The sequence below is a fragment of the Salvelinus sp. IW2-2015 genome, unplaced genomic scaffold (assembly GCF_002910315.2).
Source record: "Salvelinus sp. IW2-2015 unplaced genomic scaffold, ASM291031v2 Un_scaffold5140, whole genome shotgun sequence".
NCBI classification, from domain to species: Eukaryota; Metazoa; Chordata; class Actinopteri; order Salmoniformes; family Salmonidae; genus Salvelinus; species Salvelinus sp. IW2-2015.
In genome coordinates this window covers 1-17,293 of record NW_019946406.1, presented here as the reverse complement: position 1 = coordinate 17,293, position 17,293 = coordinate 1, and the positions used below count along the sequence as shown (strand labels likewise).

The following is a 17,293-nucleotide window of genomic DNA, read 5'->3' as shown; positions in this document are numbered from 1 at the left end:
GTAAAATGCACATGACAGACCACTTGGAGTTTGCTAGAAGGCACCTAAAGGACTCTCAGACCACGAGAAACAAGATTATCTGGCCTGACAAAACCAAGATTGAACTCTTTGGCCTGAATACCAAGCGTCACATCTGGAAAGAAACCTGGCACCATCCCTACGGTGAAGCATGGTGGTGGCAGCATCATGCTGTGGGGATGCTTTTCAGCGGCAGGGACTGGGAGACTAGTCAGGGTCGAGGGAAAGATGAACGGAGCAAAGTACAGAGAGATCCTTGATGAAAACCTGCTCCAGAGCACTCAGGACCTTAGACTGGGGTTGAAGCTCACCTTCCGACAGGACAATGACCCTAAGCACACAGCCAAGACAATGCAGAAGTTGCTTTGGGACAAGTCTCTGAGTGGCCCAGCCAGAGCCCAGACTTGAACCCGATCAAACATCTCTGAAGAGACCTGAAAATAGCTGTGCAGCGATGCTCCCCATCCAGACAAAGCTTGAGAGGATCTGCAGAAAATAATGGAGGAAACTACAGTGTTGCCAAGCTTTGTGTCATACCCAAGACGACTCAATGCTGTAATCGCTGCCAAAGGTGCTTCAACAAAGTACTGAGTAAAGGGTCTGAATACTTATGCAAATGTGATATTTCCGTTTAGAAGTTAGCAAAAATGTTGTAAAAAACAGTTTTTGCTTTGTCATTATGGGGTATTGTATGTAGATTGTGGGGGAAACAGTTTAATCCATTTTAGAATAAGACTAACGTAGCAAAATGTGTGAAAAATCAAGTGTGTGTGTGTACACAGTACCAGTCAAAAGTTTGGACACACCTACTCATTCAAGGGTTTTTCTTTATTTTTACTATTTTCTACATTGCAGAATAATAGTGAAGACATAAAACTATGAAATAACACATACTGAATCATGTAGTAACCCAAAAAATGTTAAACAAATCCAAATATATTTTAGATTCTTAAAAGTAGCTGCCCTTTGCCTTGATGACAGCTTTGCACACTCTTTGCATTCTCTCAACCAGCTTCGACTGGAATGTTTTTCCAGCAGTCTTGAAGGACTTCCCACATTTTCCTTCACTCTGCGGTCCAACTCATCCCAAACATTCTCAATTGGGTTGAGGTCGGGTGATTGTGGAGGCCAGGTCATCTGATGCAGCACTCCATCACTCTCCGTCTTGGTCAAATAGCCTTTACACAGCCTGGAGGTGTGTTGGGTAATTGCCCTGTTAAAAAACAAATGATAGTCCCACTAAGGGCAAACCAGATGGGATGGCATATCTTTGCAGAATGCTGTGGTAGCCATGCTGGTTAAGTGTGCCTTGAATTCTAAATAAATCACAGACCAGCAAAGCACCATCACACCTCCGCCTCCATGCTTCACGGTGAGAACCACACATGCGGAGATCATCTTTTCACCTACTCTAAGTCTCACAAAGACACGGTGGTTAGATCCAAAAATCTCACATTTGGACTCATCAGACCAATGGAACGATTTCCACCTGTCTAATGTCCATTGCTCGTGTTTCTTGGCCCAAGCAAGTTTCTTCTTKTTATTGGTGTCCTTTAGTTGGGGTTTCTTAGCAGCAATTCGACCATGAAGGCCTGATTCACACAGTCTCCTCTGAWCAGTTGATGTTGAACTCTGTGAAGCATTTATTTGGGCTGCAATTTCTGAGGCTGGTAACTAATGATGTTATCCTCTGCACCAGATGTAACTCTGGGTCTTCCTTTCCTGTGGCGGTCCTCATGAGAGCCATTTTCATCATAGTGCTTGATTTGCGACTGCACTTGAAGAAACTTTCAAAGTTCTTAAAATGTTCTCGGATTGACTGACTTTCATGTCTTAAAGGAATGATGGACTGTCGTTTCACTTTGCTTATTTGAGATGGACTTTGTATTTTACCAAATAGGGTTATCTTCTGTATACCACCCCTACCTTGTCACAACACAACTGATTGGCTCAAATGCATTAACGAGGAAAGTGTACTTTCCAAAAATGTACTTTTAACAAGGCAGCTTCATTAAATAGTACACGCAAAACACCAGTCTCAACYTTAACAGTGAAAAGGCGACTTCGGGATGCTGGCCTTCTAGACAGAGTTCCTCTGTCCAGTGACTGTATTCTTTTGCCCATCTTAATCTTTTCTTTTTATTGGCCAGTCTGAGATGTGGCTTTTTCTTTGCAACTCTGCCTAGAAGGCTTGCATCCCGGAGTCGCTTCTACACTGTTGACGTTGAGACTGGTGTTTTGCTGATACTATTTAATGAAGCTGCCAGTTGAGGACTGTGGAGCGTCTGTTTCTCAAACTAGACACTAATGTACTCTTTCTATTCTGGTTAGAGCCAAGAATAGCCTTAATTTCTCAGAACAAGAATAGACTGACGAGTTTCAGAAGAAAGGTCTTTGTTTCTGGCCATTTTGTGCCTGTAATCAAACCCACAAATGCTGCTGCTCCAGATACTCAACTAGTCTAAAGAATGCCAGTTTTATTGCATTATTAATCAGGCAGCAGTTTTCAGCTGTGCTAACATAATTGCAAAAGGGTTTTCTAATGATCAATTAGCCTTTTTAAATTATTAACTTGGATTAGCTAACACAGCGTGCCATTGGAACACAGCAGGATGTGGTGCTGATAATGGGCCTCTGTATGCCTATGTAGATATTCCATAGAAATCAGCTACAATAGTCATTACAACATTAACAATGTCAACACTGTATTTCTGATCAATTTTATGTTATTTTAATGGACAAAAAATTTGCTTTTCTTCAATGACATTTCTCAGTGACCCCAAACTTTTGAATGGTAGTGTATATCCAACATCTGTACTTGGCTTGAGCCTCTTGATATATTCAGTCTCTTCCTGGAAGCTCTCGTAGTTGGCAATATTAATGAGTTCCAGTGGGCCTGTCCCATCCACTTACAGTTAACAATCAACGTCTTTTCAGTGTTTCCAGTGTTACAGATAAGTCCTATGCTGCATTATATAAGGGACATGGAAGGCTACATACAATGTTTTATGATCTTTACAGTCAATGGCAGACCACTAAACGGATATGATTCTACTAAGGTTAGGTTATGTTTGATGTCCAGCCTCTTGTCATACTGAAGTTGTCTGTCAGCTAAGGCTGGGTATGTGTCCTTTGATAGGTATTCAGAGCAGTCTGTTAGCCAAGACTGGGTGTGTGTCCTTGAGTTATTTAGAGTATCTATGTCCCCGAGTAGAGAAGTCTCAATTAGTCCTTTGTCTGCAATGCAACCAGAGGTCAAAGGGGTTATCTGACCACACTCTTGTGTGCCTGCATTATGCAAATGTTTCACAGATTTTCCGGTGTCAACTGTCCTATCTGTTAGTGTGTCGTAGCATTTACTATCTACCTCAGGATATAGGGCACATTTGCCCTAGCCAGTGACGGGAGAGAATAATGCAATAATGAAGCATTGCGTAACTGTTTAAAGGCATTTTTAAAGACAGCAGGTGCCCCAAAATATTTACTCCTGACGGCTTCTTGTGAATATGGTTTATTTTGTTATTTGTTTCTTGGGGGTTTTCATCCATAATGCATTGTTTGCCACGCTGATGAATATGTTATATTGACATTTTAAGTCATTTATTAGACGTTCTTATCCAGAGCGACTTACAGTTGCATTCATCTTAAATAGCTATGTGGGACAACCAGATATCACAGTCATAGTAAGTAAATGTTTTCCTGAAAGTGGCAATCAGCAAAGTCAGAGCTACTAGGGGGGGGGGGGGGGGGGGGGTTAGTTAGGGGGTGTTAGTTAGGGGGGGTGTTAGTTCACATAAAATATATTTATATTTCATTAATTAACTGTGTGGCTATATTTCCAATCTGGCATTGTCATACAGATGCACTGTTTATTCTTTCCTTTTCAATTCGCTTCAATTATTTGTTGAGTAGATACCAAGACTCTTGAGAGAGAGCTGTCTTGTCATTCTGAATCAGACCTGACCTATTCTATACTGAACAAAAATATAAACCAAACATGCAACAATTTCAACGATTTTACCCTCTTACGGAATATATGGAAATCAGTCAATTGAAATAAATAAATTAGGCCCTAATCTATGGATTTCACATGACTGGCAGGGGCGCAGCCATGGGTGCACCTGGGAGACATAGGCCCACCCACATGGGAGCCAGTCCCACCCACTGGGGAGCAAGGCCCAGCCAATCAGAATTAGTTTTTCCCACAAAAGGGCATTATTACAGACAGAAATACTCCTCAGTTCATCAGCTGTCCAGGTAGCTGGTCTCAGACGATCCCGCAGGTGAAGAAGCCGGATGTGGAGGTCCTGGGCTGGTGTGGTTACATGTGGTCTGCGGTTGTGAGGCCGGTTGGACGTACTGCCAAATTCTCCAAAACGATGTTGGAGGTGGCCTATGGTAGAGAAATGAACATTAATATTCTGGCCACAGCTCTGGTCAACATTCCTGCAGTCAGCATGCCAATTGTACACTCCCTCAACTTGAGACATCTGTGGCGTCGTGTGAAAAAAACTGCACATTTTAGAGTTCCCTTTTATTGTCCCCAGCACAAGGTGCACCTGTGTGATGATCATGCTGTTTAAACAGCTTCTTGATATGCCACATCTGTCAGGTGGATGGATTATCTTGGAGAAATGCTCACTAAAAGGAATGTAACACATTTGTGCACAAGATTTGAGAGAAAGACGATTTTGTGCGTATGGAACACTTTACATGTTGCGTTTTATATTTTTGTTCAGTATAGTTGGTTATTGTTTTCAGTGTCTGCTCTGCTTGGTATTTACTCAACCAGGATCTTCCCTTAGAGAGAGCAGCATCTTGTAGTCAGGCTATTGAACTTCCGAAAGTCTTCCCAGATGTGGGGCATGTAAGTCAGTGTGAAGAAAACAAAACTACTGAAGCGCCCCASTGTTTAKATGTTCTCAGTGWTCATTGCTGAGGATCCCCCTTRGCTTGGGGAGAAGTGAACAACATGCTGCTAGTATTCATCTCATCTTTCTCATAGAAAATGAGTTTCTGCCCAGCGTGTCTAGGGCAGTCCCAATAGGCCCAGTGTTTATATGGGACTTTTGCCAATACTCCAAGTATAAATCTTCATAATCCTACCCTGGAGGAAAGACAAATTGTGCATTATCATTAGTTGTGGCTTATGTAATGTACTGTAGGCTCTCTCCTGTATATGCTTGTATATGCTGTGTTTAAACTCCTTCAGAGTTTGATCCCAGGTTTAAAAAGGGGCCAAAAAGAGATCCTAAATTACCTCAGTCTTGCCTCACTGGTTCCCAACTTTTTGATTGGTCTAGAGGAGCAGCTAATTACTTATTTGGTATTGACCACAGCATTGCGATTCACTGCCTACCAGGCGTGCAGTCCAGTTTTAGAATTTGGAGATGAGATGACAACTTGGGATTTTGAACGTGTTAAATTCGAATAACTCATGCCAGTTGTGGCATCTGTATGMCTCYGAGTGYATTAGTCATTCATTACTATAATTGAAGAATGGCATGATGTGGCTGAATTCCCAAAGATAATTACAAATTAGACTTCATGGAACGACCCTTTTTGTTCTGTTCACTCGTTTATTAAATGAGTTTAAGGTCAAAACCTAAGGATATCTCATGACTGCACGGCCAGGCACGACTCCAACACCATCATTAAGTTTGCCGATGACACAATAGTGGTAGGCCTGATCATGACAACGATGAGACAGCCTATAGGAAGGAGGTCAGAGACTTGGCCGTGTGGTGCCAGTACAACAACCTCTCCCTCAACACGATCATGACAAAGGATATGATTGTGGACGACAGGAAAAGGAGGACCGAGCACGCCCCCATTCTCATCGACGGGGCTGTAGTGGAACAGGTTGAGAGCTTCGAGTTCCTTGGCATCCACATCACCAACAATCTAACATGGTCCAAGCACACCAAGACAGTCGTGAAGAGGGCACGACAAAGCCTATTCCCCCTCAGGAGACTGAAAAGATTTGGCATGGGTCCCCAGATCCTCAAAAATGTCTACAGCTGCACCATCGAGAGCATCCTGACGGGTTGCATCACTGCCTGGTATAGCAACTGCTCGGCCTCCGACAGCATGGCACTACAGAGKGTAGTGTGTACATCCCAGTACATCACTGGGGCTAAGCTTCCTGCCATCCAGGACCTCTATACCAGGCGGTGTCAGAGGAAGGCCCTAAAAATTGTCAAAGACTCCAGCCTTCCTAGTCATAGACGGTTCTCTCTGCTACCACACGGCAAGTGGTACCGGAGCACCAAGTTTAGGTCCAAGAGGCTTCTAAACAGATTCTACCCCCAAGCCATAAGACTCCTGAATATCTAATTGGCTTCCCAGACTACTTGCATTGCCCCCCCTATTTTACGCCTGCTGCTGCTCTCTGTTATTATCTATGCATAGTCACTTTAATAACTCTACATATTACTTAAATTACCTCGACTAACCGTGCCCCCGCACATTGACTCTGTACTGGTACCCCCTAAATATAGTCTCTCTATTGTTATTTTACTGCTGCTCTTTATTATTAACTTTTTTTTTATTCCTTAAAACTGAATTGTTGGTTAGGGCTTGTAAGTAAGTATTTCACTGTAAGGTCTACATCTGTTGTATTCGCGCGGTGTGACAAATAACATTTGATTTGATGGGCACGTTACAGAAAAGCATCCTCTGAATACTTATTAGAATTTCCGTTTGTGATTTCTTTTTCCTATAGTATAATGATGATGACCAATTGTCTACAATGAATCTTCTGCCATGGATGGTAACATGTGGACAATTAACATCCCACTGTAAATCATGGGTTTGGAGAGACCATTTAGCAGTATAGATTAATGCAGGATGAGGTCTACCCTGGTAACAAGCTGCACCAAATTCCGATGTGTTGACATCTGCTCAGGCACCATCTTTTTATTCACAAGAGGCCTCCCGTATTAATAGACGCTTCTGCGATTAATTCAGTTTTAGGTCATTTGAGGTTGGAATTTGAGCACAGATGGTCTTGCTTCTCTATACAGTCTTCAAATTCTATGAACAATCTCGAAGTGACTAAGAGCCTGTCTCTTTAGCGGGTACTCATAGGAGTATTGCAATTTAACTATAAGTGGGTTTTTAAAAAATGGAGCCTTCTGGAGATTGGAGGCTCGATTTGAATTTCACAAATGCAGGGTATTTAATGTGTGCTGGCATCATTCTTCTTGCCTGAAGAATGTTAAGTTGTTTCCTTCCATTTCACTACACAGACTAACCTATTTCTTTACTTTATCATCCAGTCCCTCTATGCCCTTTTATATAGGAATTTAATTATATAAAAGTAAGTCACAAACTAACAAATCTATTTAATTCAACTAATAACGACCCCGAATTCCATGCTGTTTTCATTATAAACAAGGACAAAAAAAAGCAATTACAACAACTGTCGCTGAATGCCTCTATTAAAGTGTATCTTTGACTAAGTCAATTATTTTTTCTAAAGAATCGCACCGAACTGTGATGTCATTATCCTGATGCATCTTTGTCCTCTGTTATAACCATGATGTCTTAATGGCATCTTTGTCCTCTGTTATAACCATGATGTCTTAATGGCTTTCTTCTTTGGAATACTGAGCGTGGTGAATTCTTGGTATTTCTATGTAGGCGGCTGATGACATGCCTCCTACTGGAGTTGGACTGAAGTCTGCTTGTACACAGTACTACTGACTCTCCTGGCTTGTGATTGCATTATCCCATATAAACTGATGTGGATAGCAGAGATTACTTTTATGCCAATGGCCTTTCAAGAGATCATTGCCTTGCCTTGGAAGACTGTCTTTGCACCTCGTCGACTTGATGTCCTAGCTTTGCCAAGTGACTTGTGTTCACACAGATTTCAGATTAAATATGAACTGAGTATACCAAGCATTAGGAACACCTTCCTAATATTGAGTTTCACCTGCTTTTGCCCACAGAACAGCCTCAATTCGACAAGGTATGGACTCTACAAGGCGTTGTTCCACAGGGATTCTGGCCCATGTTGACTCCAATGCTTCCCACAATTGTCAAGTTGGCGAGATGTTTTTTGGGTGGTGGACCATTCTTGATACACACTGGAAACTGTTTAGTGTGAAAAACCCAGCAGCTTTGCAGTTCTTGACCCAAACCGGTGCGCCTGGTACCTACTACCATACCCCGTTCAAAGGCACTTAAATATTTTGTCCTGCCCATTCCCTCTCTGAATGGCACATAYACACAATCCATGTCTCAAGGCTTAAAAATCATTCTTTAATCCATCTCTTCCCCTTCATCTACACTGATTTGAAGTGGATTTAACAACTGACCTCAATAAGGGATCATAGCTTTCACCTGGATTCACCTGGTCAGTGTATGTCATGGAAAGAGCAGGTGTTCTTAATGTTTTGTATACTCAGTGTAGATTACATATTCTGTCTCTGACACAATGTAACCTCGTTTAGACTGTCTGGATAAGTAGTTCCCTCTTTCCCCAATTATAGTGGAGTAAATCTGAGATAGAGATTGGCATTGCTCTGTGTTTATCATATCAGAACATGGTAGTTTGCTATAGCTGTCACTGAATGTTTCATTTCCTATCATAGCAGGGGTCCGTTTACGATATCCTATGCAGTATTCACAAGTTTAAGTGCATTACACCTGGTGAGTTCTGGGTAKAAAATGACTGGTTCMCACCCTTCAGGTTATTGTTCTGACTTTCCCAGGAAAGCCCAGGGGTTCTATCCCGTTCTATTCAAGCCGCGTAGGAGTGTAGATATACACCTCTTTTATCAAGATACTGCTACGAGCAAAATGATGTGAGCTTCATTCTGCAGAATCCATTATGTGGGGGACCCGTGGTTCACCTAATACATCAGACATGCTCCTGAACATCCCTCTAATCTACGTCTCTGATAGCAGAACCCACTGATCCTTCCCACCATCTGGCTTCCCTTTTCCCAGTCTCTTATATGATGTCATTTCCCCCCTACTCCCCCCCTTACCTGTCCTCCTCTCCACTCCCTCCATCCCTTTCTACTGGTTCGACAGACCGAATGGTATTCTTTAACCAGCGGAAACCCTCCCTCTCCCAGGGTTTGCTATGCCTCCCCCTCCCTCTCTCCCAGAGTTTGCTGTGCCTCCCCCTCCCTCTCCCAGGGGTTGCCGTGCCTCCCCCTCCCTCTCCCAGAGGTTGCCGTGCCTCCCCTCCCTTCCCAGAGGTTGCCGTGCCTCCCCCTCCCTCTCCCAGAGGTTGCCGTGCCTCCCCCTCCTCTCCCAGGGGTTGACGTGCCTCCCCCTCCCTCTCCCAGGGGTTGCCGTGCCTCCCCCTCCCTCTCCCAGGGGTTGCCGTGCCTCCCCTCCCTCTCCCAGGGGTTGCCGTGCCTCTCCCAGGGGTTGCCGTGCCTCCCCCTCCCTCTCCCAGGGGTTGCCGTGCCTCCCCTCCCTCTCCCAAAGGTTGCTGTGCCTCCCCCTCCCTCTCCCAGAGGTTGCTGTGCTCCCCCTCCCTCTCCCAGAGGTTGCTGTGCTCCCCCTCCTCTCCCAGGTTTGCTGTGCCTCCCTCCTCTCCAGGGTTTGCTGTGCCTCCCCCTCCTCTCCCAGGGTTGCTGTGCCTCCCCCTCCTCTCACAGAGGTTGCTGTGCCTCCCCCTCCTCTCCCAGGGTTTGCTGTGCCTCCCCCTCCCTCTCCAGGGGTTGCCGTGCCTCCCCTCCCTTTCCAGAGGTTGCCGTGCCTCCCCCTCCCTCTCCCAGGGGTTGCCGTGCCTCCCCCTCCCTCTCCCAGAGTTGCCGTGCCTCCCCCTCCCTCTCCCAGATGTTGCTGTGCCTCCCCCTCCCTCTCCCAGGGTTTGCTGTGCCTCCCCCTCCCTCTCCCAGAGGTTGCTGTGCCTCCCCCTCCTCTCCCAGGGTTTGCTGTGCCTCCCCTCCCTCTCCCAGGGTTGCTGTGCCTCCCCCTCCCTCTCCCAGAGGTTGCTGTGCCTCCCCCTCCCCTCCCAGAGGTTGCTGTGCCTCTCCTCCTCTCCCAGGGTTTGCTGTGCCTCCCCCTCCCTCTCCCAGGGTTTGTCAATCAAGGTGTAAGTCAGCTAGCAGACAAAGCCGTCTCACTGGCCCATGCAGGAAGGACCAGCGGAGGTGAGAGATTGGCCCCTGCTCAGATGGGTTGGAAGCCCTGAGGGGGAGTAGAGGCTAATGACGGGGAGAAAGATGAGAGGAACAGATAAATTGGTCTCGCCACCTCAGGGGGTTTCCTTCTTGTCTTGTCCAGCRCTGTCTCAMAACCACAACTCTCATCACAGCGGCTCGCTAGATTTGAGGCTTGTTCTGGCTATGAGGTGTGACATGAGGGATGTTGTCTCAKGGAGCTGTGAGTCGAGCAGAAGACGAAGAGGGACAATAAAGTTTCTGTTCTGCATTCAGACAAGTCCCAGCTTGCTAGACAGAAGTTTATGAGAATCATTAGAAATGTGTGCCTCCAATGGATTTCAGATTTCTTTGTGTTTTAAACTACTGTAAACATTGACTTACAGTAACCCCTTTGCAAAATCTCAAGTTACCCTAATATCGCTGGGTATAAAATGTATAGGAATGTCTATAATTCATCATTAAGGATGACACGTTCTAAAATGAATAGCAGTAGAATGTATTAGCCTAACATTCATTTATATTCAGTCTTTTAATAATCCTCCATGTTTCCAGAATTGAATTGCAGTGGTAATTTGACAGCCCATAATGTATTATAAATAAATAACTGAAATATCACATTTACGTAAGTATTCAGACCCTTTACTCAGTACTTTGTTGAAGCATCTTTGGCAGCGATTACAGCCTCGAGTCTTCATGGGTATGATGCTACAAGCTTGGCACACCTGTATTTGGGGAGTTTCTCCCATTCTTCTCTGCAGATCCTCTCAATCTCTGTCAGGTTGGATGGGGAGCATTGCTGCACAGCTATTTTCCTATTTCTCAGAGATGTTTGATCGGGTTCAAGTCCATGCTCTGGCTTGGCGACTCAAGGACATTCAGAGACTTGTCCCAAAGCCACTCCTGCATTGTCTTGGCTGTGTGCTTAGAGTCATTGTCCTGTTGGAAGGTGAACCTTCACCACAGTCTGAGCTGGAGTGCTCTGGAGCAGGTTTTCATCAACGATCTCTCTGTACACATAGATTCATCATTCATCTTCCTTGATCCTGACTAGTCTACCTGTCGCTGAAAAACATCCCGCAGCATGATGCTGCCACCACATGCTTCACCGTAGGGATGGTGCCAGGTTTCCTCTAGACATGACGCTTGGCATTCAGGCTAAAGAGTTCAATCTTGGTTTCATCAGACCAGAGATCTTGTTTCTCATGGTCAGAATCTGTAGGTGTCTTTTGGCAAACTCCAAGCGGGCTGTCATGTGTTTTTTACTGAGGAGTGGCTTCCGTCTGGCCACTCTACCATAAAGGCACGATTGGTGGAGTGCTGCAGAGATGGTTGTACTTCTGGGAGGTTCTCTCATCTCCACAGAGGAACTCTGGAGCTCTGTCAGAGTGACCATCAGGCTCTTGGTCACTTCGCTGACACAAGGCCCTTCTCCCCGATTGCTCAGTTTGGCCGGGCGGCCAGCTCTAGGAAGAGTCTTGGTGGTTCCAAACATCTTCAATTTAAGAATGATAGAGGCCACTGTGTTCTTGGGGACCTTCAATGCTGCAGACATTTTTTTGGTACCCTTCCCCAGAGCTCTGACTCGATACGATCCTGTCTCGGAGCTCTACGGACAATTCCTTCAACCTCATGGCTTGGTTTTTGCTCTGACAGGCACTGTCAATTGTGGAACCTTATATAGACAGGTGTGTGTGTCTTTCCAAATCATGTCCAATCAATATAATTTACCACAGGTGGACTCCAATCAAGTTGTAGAATCATCTCAAGGATGATCAATGGAAACAGGAATGCACCTGAGCTAAATTTCTAGTCTCATAGCAAAGGGTCTGAAAATACTATGTAAATTATGTTCTTTGTAATACATTTGTAAAAATGTCTAAACAATTTTTTGCTTTGTCATTATGGGGTTTTGTATGTAGATTTCTGAGGATTTTTTTATTTTATTTCATCCATTTTAGAATAACAAAATGTGGAAAAGGGGTCAAGGGGTCTGAATACTTTCCAAATGCATTGTAGATGGGTTTACTACAAACTCAGTTGACAGACCAACATTTACTGTAGGAATCTGCTTTGAAAGCTATTAATCAGTAATGTATCTTAAACTGTGGAAACATTTGACTTGTGTTCATGCCTGTGTGAGTTTCTGTTCTGAGACCTGCTTCTTGATGCGTGTCCGAGGATATGTCTGGGTGCTTTGGTGTGTGTTCTGCGTTTTAAATGTTTAGATGTGTATGTATGTGTAGTATACATGTCTGTCTGTCTCTGTTCTTTTGTGTTAGAATCTGTGTGGGTCTTTCTGTGTGTGTGTGTGTGTGTGTGTGTGTGTGTGTGTGTGTGTGTGTGTGTGTGTGTGTGTGTGTGTGTGTGTGTGTGTGGTGTGTGTGTGTGTGTGTGTGTGTGTGTGTGTGTGTGTGTGTGTGTGTGTGTGTGTGTTGTGTGTGTGGTTTGTGGTGTGTGTGTGTGTGTGTGTGTGTGTGTGTGTGTGTGTGTGTGTGTGTGTGTGTGTGTGTGTGTGTCATTTCTAACAGCTGTTCCTGTGTATCCCTCTGGAATTCCAGGTGTTCAGCGACAGATTGTTCACTGTGTGGAGAGGACCTCTGGGATAGTAGAAGAGGGCTACTGTGACTCAACGACCCGTCCTGACGATAAACGAGCCAGCTGCAATGAGGAGCTTTGCCCGGCCATGTGAGTTTGCCCCCAGGACCAGATTTATACTGGGACAAGACCCACTGTAGGGCTTGCATGCTCTCTCAAACACACACACCTTTGTAAACATACACACACATACATGCACACGCACGCACATACACACAAATCATACATGCGTTCATAAACACACCAGAAAGGCCTCCCGAGTGCGCAGTGGTCTAAGGCACTGCATCGCAATGCTAGCTGTGCTGCTAGAGATTCTGGGTTTGAGTCCAGGCTCTGTCACAGCCGGACACGACCGGGAGACCCATGGGGCGGCGCACAATTGGCCCAGCGTCGTCCGGGCTAGGGGAGGGTTTGGCCAGCAGGGATGTCCTTATCCCATCGTGCACTAGCGACTCCTGTGGCAGGCCGGGCACAGTGCACGCTGACACGGTCGCCAGGTGTACGGTGTTTCCTCCGACACATTGCTGTGGCTGGCTACCGGGTTAAGTGGGCATTGTGTCAAGAAGCAGTGTGGCTTGGTTGGGTTGTGTTTCGGAAGATGCACGGCTCTCGACCTTCGCCTCTCCAGAGTCCTTACGGGAGTTGCAGCGATGAGACAAGACCGTAACTACCAATTGGATACCACGAAAGTGGGGGGAAAAGGGGAAAAAAATATATAATAATAAACACACCAGAAAGAATACACCCTCTCAAACATGCACTAAGCATAAACACACACACACACACCAAACACACACACATTACACTTTCTGTCTGTCTTTCTTTGTGACCATTCCATTCAGATGGTGGGTGGGCGAGTGGCAGAAGTGCTCGGCCTGCTTCGGCACGTGCGGTGAGAAGGGCTTGGCCAAGAGGACGGTGCTGTGCATCCAGGCCGTGGGTCTGGAGGAGAACAGAGCCTGCAGCCCTCTGAATGTCACCACATGCCAGGCCTGAGTCAGCGGCGCCTTGTAACGCTCATGTCCCTGCCCCGCGGACTGGTCCACAGGCAACTGGTCAGAGGTGAGAGGAGCCATTCAGGGGAATGTGAATGGCTCCAGCAGTGACTCACACAGAGAAGGAGAGACTAAGGAAGGAAGGAACATCTGGTCTCGTCTTGTTTTAATGTGGAAAATGCTGAATTTTCTGCACTGGGCGTCAAGTTGAAACAGAGGCTAGTTTTATTCTGGTTCCACGACAATTTGAGTGGAGTAGACATGGGAAAGATTTTGAGGAAGCAGCTAACACACAGTGTATACACCTAATTAAAATGTATACTCACTTAATTGGTAAGTGAAAACTCTTATGAGCCCATGAAGGGTAGAGAGCGGACAGGTTCTTGAAGGGTAGAGGAGGCGGACAGGTCCTGAAGGGTAGAGGAGGCGGACAGGTCCTGAAGGGTAGAGGAGGCGGACAGGTCTGAAGGGTAGAGGAGGCGGACAGGTCTGAAGGGTAGAGGAGGCGGACAGGTCCTGAAGGTAGAGGAGGACGTGTCGCAGAGGTAGAGGAGGCGGACAGGTCTCTGAAGGGTAGAGGAAGGAGGCGACACGGTCCTGAAGGGTAGAGGAAGGGACGGACAGGTCCTGAAGGGTAAGTGGAGAGGCGGACAGGTCCTGAAGGTAGAGGAAGGAGGCACAGGTCTGAGGGTAGAGGAGGAGGCGGACAGTGTCCTGAAGGGTAGAGGAGGAGCAGTGAAGGGAGAGGAGAGGCGGACAGGTCTGAAGGGTAGAGAAGGAGCGGACAGGTCCTGAAGGGTAGAGGAAGGAGGGCGGACAGGTCCTGAGGGTAGAGGAAGGAGGCGAAGGTCCTGAAGGGTAGAGGAGTGACAGGTCTGAAGAGTAGAGGAGGTGGACAGGTCTGAAGATTAGGTGTGTACAGTACCATGTTGTTTATAAAGATGGCACTCTAACTGGTGTTTAGCGGTTTGTAAATTTAAAGCTGTGTTATGCGATCAGTTACCAGTCTGTCCTAATCTGACCTCTTCTGCTTCTCCCATAGTGCTCGCTGACGTGTGGCGGTGGTGTGCGGAGCCGAAAGGTTGTCTGTTCCAGAAACACAGGGGTGGACTTGACCCCGAAAGAATCCCAGTTCCTTATCTCCAATGCTACCTCCAGGACTGTCCTCAGATCATCGACGTCTTCGGTGGACAGCAACGACTGGTCTGGCAGTGGCTCGTCAAGCAAGGAAATCAATGAAATCAACTCCATCCCTGACTCCCACCCCTGCCCAACACAGTACGACTAGAGCTCAGCCCAAGGGCCCTAACAATCTGAATACATCATCCCCCATCCGAATCACATTGACAAGACTACTGACAACTCAGCCAAAACAATGTACCGGTGGATCGATTTTACTACGACTACAACTTCATCAAATTCCACGAGGACATTTCCTATGACTTTGGCTTGGGGAACAACGTAAAGACTTGGTGGATGATCTTGGACTAGATCCACAACAGGAGCCTAAACCAAGCTCTAGTGCAGAAGAACATGTTACAGAGAACTACACAACAGATCCTCCCAGCTAACCTCACCCATTTCTACCACTTTTAAGAACGACTCCTTTCATTAGAGAAGTCGAGGAACCACAAAGACCCTAACCTGGACAATGCAGACGTTGATGGAAGACCAAGATGGAGAAACCCAATGAAGTAGAGAGAGAGGAGGAGGAATGTACTTCCTTTCAGAGGACTATTTCTACTCTGTTTCCACCACACCCTCAGCACCAGTTTTAGGGACCAGGTTTTCACAAAGCTGGAAAGGAACAAACGGTAATTTTGGTTTGGCCTCATTACCTCAGCTCAGCAGCAGCCCCGGTGTCCACTAGCATGGGGACCACTGAGAACACCACATGGGCCCCAGAGTGAAGAAAATGATGATGAAAACACTGACATTTTATGTCCATTTTGATGTGGGAAGACGGCAATGTTGGTACAACCCATCGAATGTACCACCACTGCCCTGTCAGCCATGACTATGAAGATGGCACCGTAACCACAACAATGGTAGAAGAGGTGAAAGAAGTGGGTGTTTTGGACTACAAATTCGCACCAGCGCTGCATTGACTACAATCCCTGGCTACCAAGATGAAACCGGAGAGCCCGGTTCCACCACCTGGATCAACTTCCCAGGTCCTGTGTTTGAGTTTGAAACATACGAGGACAGCTTTTTCACCACAACCTGTCCCAATGGGAGGCAACCACCTCTCTTGCCATACGCGCCACCAGCCCCAGACTCAGCTGAGGATTACATGGCGTTTTTCCCTGGTGAACCAGACTTTGATCAGCAGGCTTTGCAAATTGAGCCCAATTGCTGATAGCGAAGTCAATTTAGGGGTCACCCGACAGTGACTTCACCGTGACCTCACGTCTGTGTCTCAGGAGCCACATCTTCCACCCTCTCCTCCCCCACCTCTTTCCCATTCACTCTCAGGAAACCAGGAGAACATCAAACACAGCACATCACACAACTGGAAGTGACTCCTCTCTCCTACTTATCTGGAAGGAAACCCTCAGTCTCCACCTCCGTCAATGTTAGAGAGACACGGCAGCCACAGCCATTAGAGACAACATCAGCACAGTCTCCACGCTGGAACTCCATCTAAAGGGGCCAAGCGGGCCCTCCAGTCCCCTCCCCATACGGGTGGGTCAGAGATTGACTACAATGAGATCCTCATCCCCCCCATGCTGAGATCCAGGGGCTTTGGACCTCCCTCACATACCAGCCCCCAGTGGATGTCACCGACAGGGCCGCATGTGTCCCAACACGATCCGAGGGGCACCGAAACCCTATGCCCCTAACCCAGCTCTGAGCCAGCCGTGCCGCCTCCACCCATCCCTGAGCCAGCCTCGTGCCCCCAGCCATCCCCTGAGCCAGCTGTGCCCGCACAGCGGGGCAGTCCTCTGAGCCACCGTGCCCCCACCAGTCCGTGGCCAGCCGTCCCTGGGCCCCACATCCGCTGAGCGCCGCCCCACGCCAGTCCCTCGCCGCTGTGCCCCAGCCCCAGTCCGCTCTGAGCCAGCTCGTGCCCCCACCCAGTTCCCCTGAGAGAGTTCCCCCCAGTCCCGGACGTCCAGCTGTGCCTCCCGATCCTAGGTCTCTTGTCGCCAGCCTGCCACTCGCAACCCCATTCCCCAGTAGTCACCTGGTGGAAGTGCCCCACCTCACCCCCGAGATCTGTGCGACCACGTGGGCCATTTGTCTGGGGTATGTGGGCCAAGGCTCCTTGCAACATTTTCTGCCACACCTCTGTGAACAACCCTCCAATGCCAAGCTTTCAACTCCAATCGCCACTAGGCTTCAACTCCAATCGCCACAGCTTCAAATCTCAATCGCCACAGGCTAGTCAACTCAACCCAAGCTTCAACTCCAATCGCCACGAGCATCCGATACAGACAACTCAATCGCCACAGCTTCAACTCTCAATCGCCACAGCTGTCAACTCTCTTTATATTTCTCGTCGCTCGCATCTTATCTCCAGACTCATCCTTCTGACTCCTCTTCTGTCCG

General features: G+C 47.0%; 1 pseudogene; it reads left to right on the top strand.

The window, feature by feature from the left end:
- Positions 1-5,796: 5,796 nt before the first annotated feature.
- LOC139026571 (A disintegrin and metalloproteinase with thrombospondin motifs 7-like) lies at positions 5,797-16,315 on the top strand (annotated as a pseudogene).
- Positions 16,316-17,293: the final 978 nt, after the last annotated feature.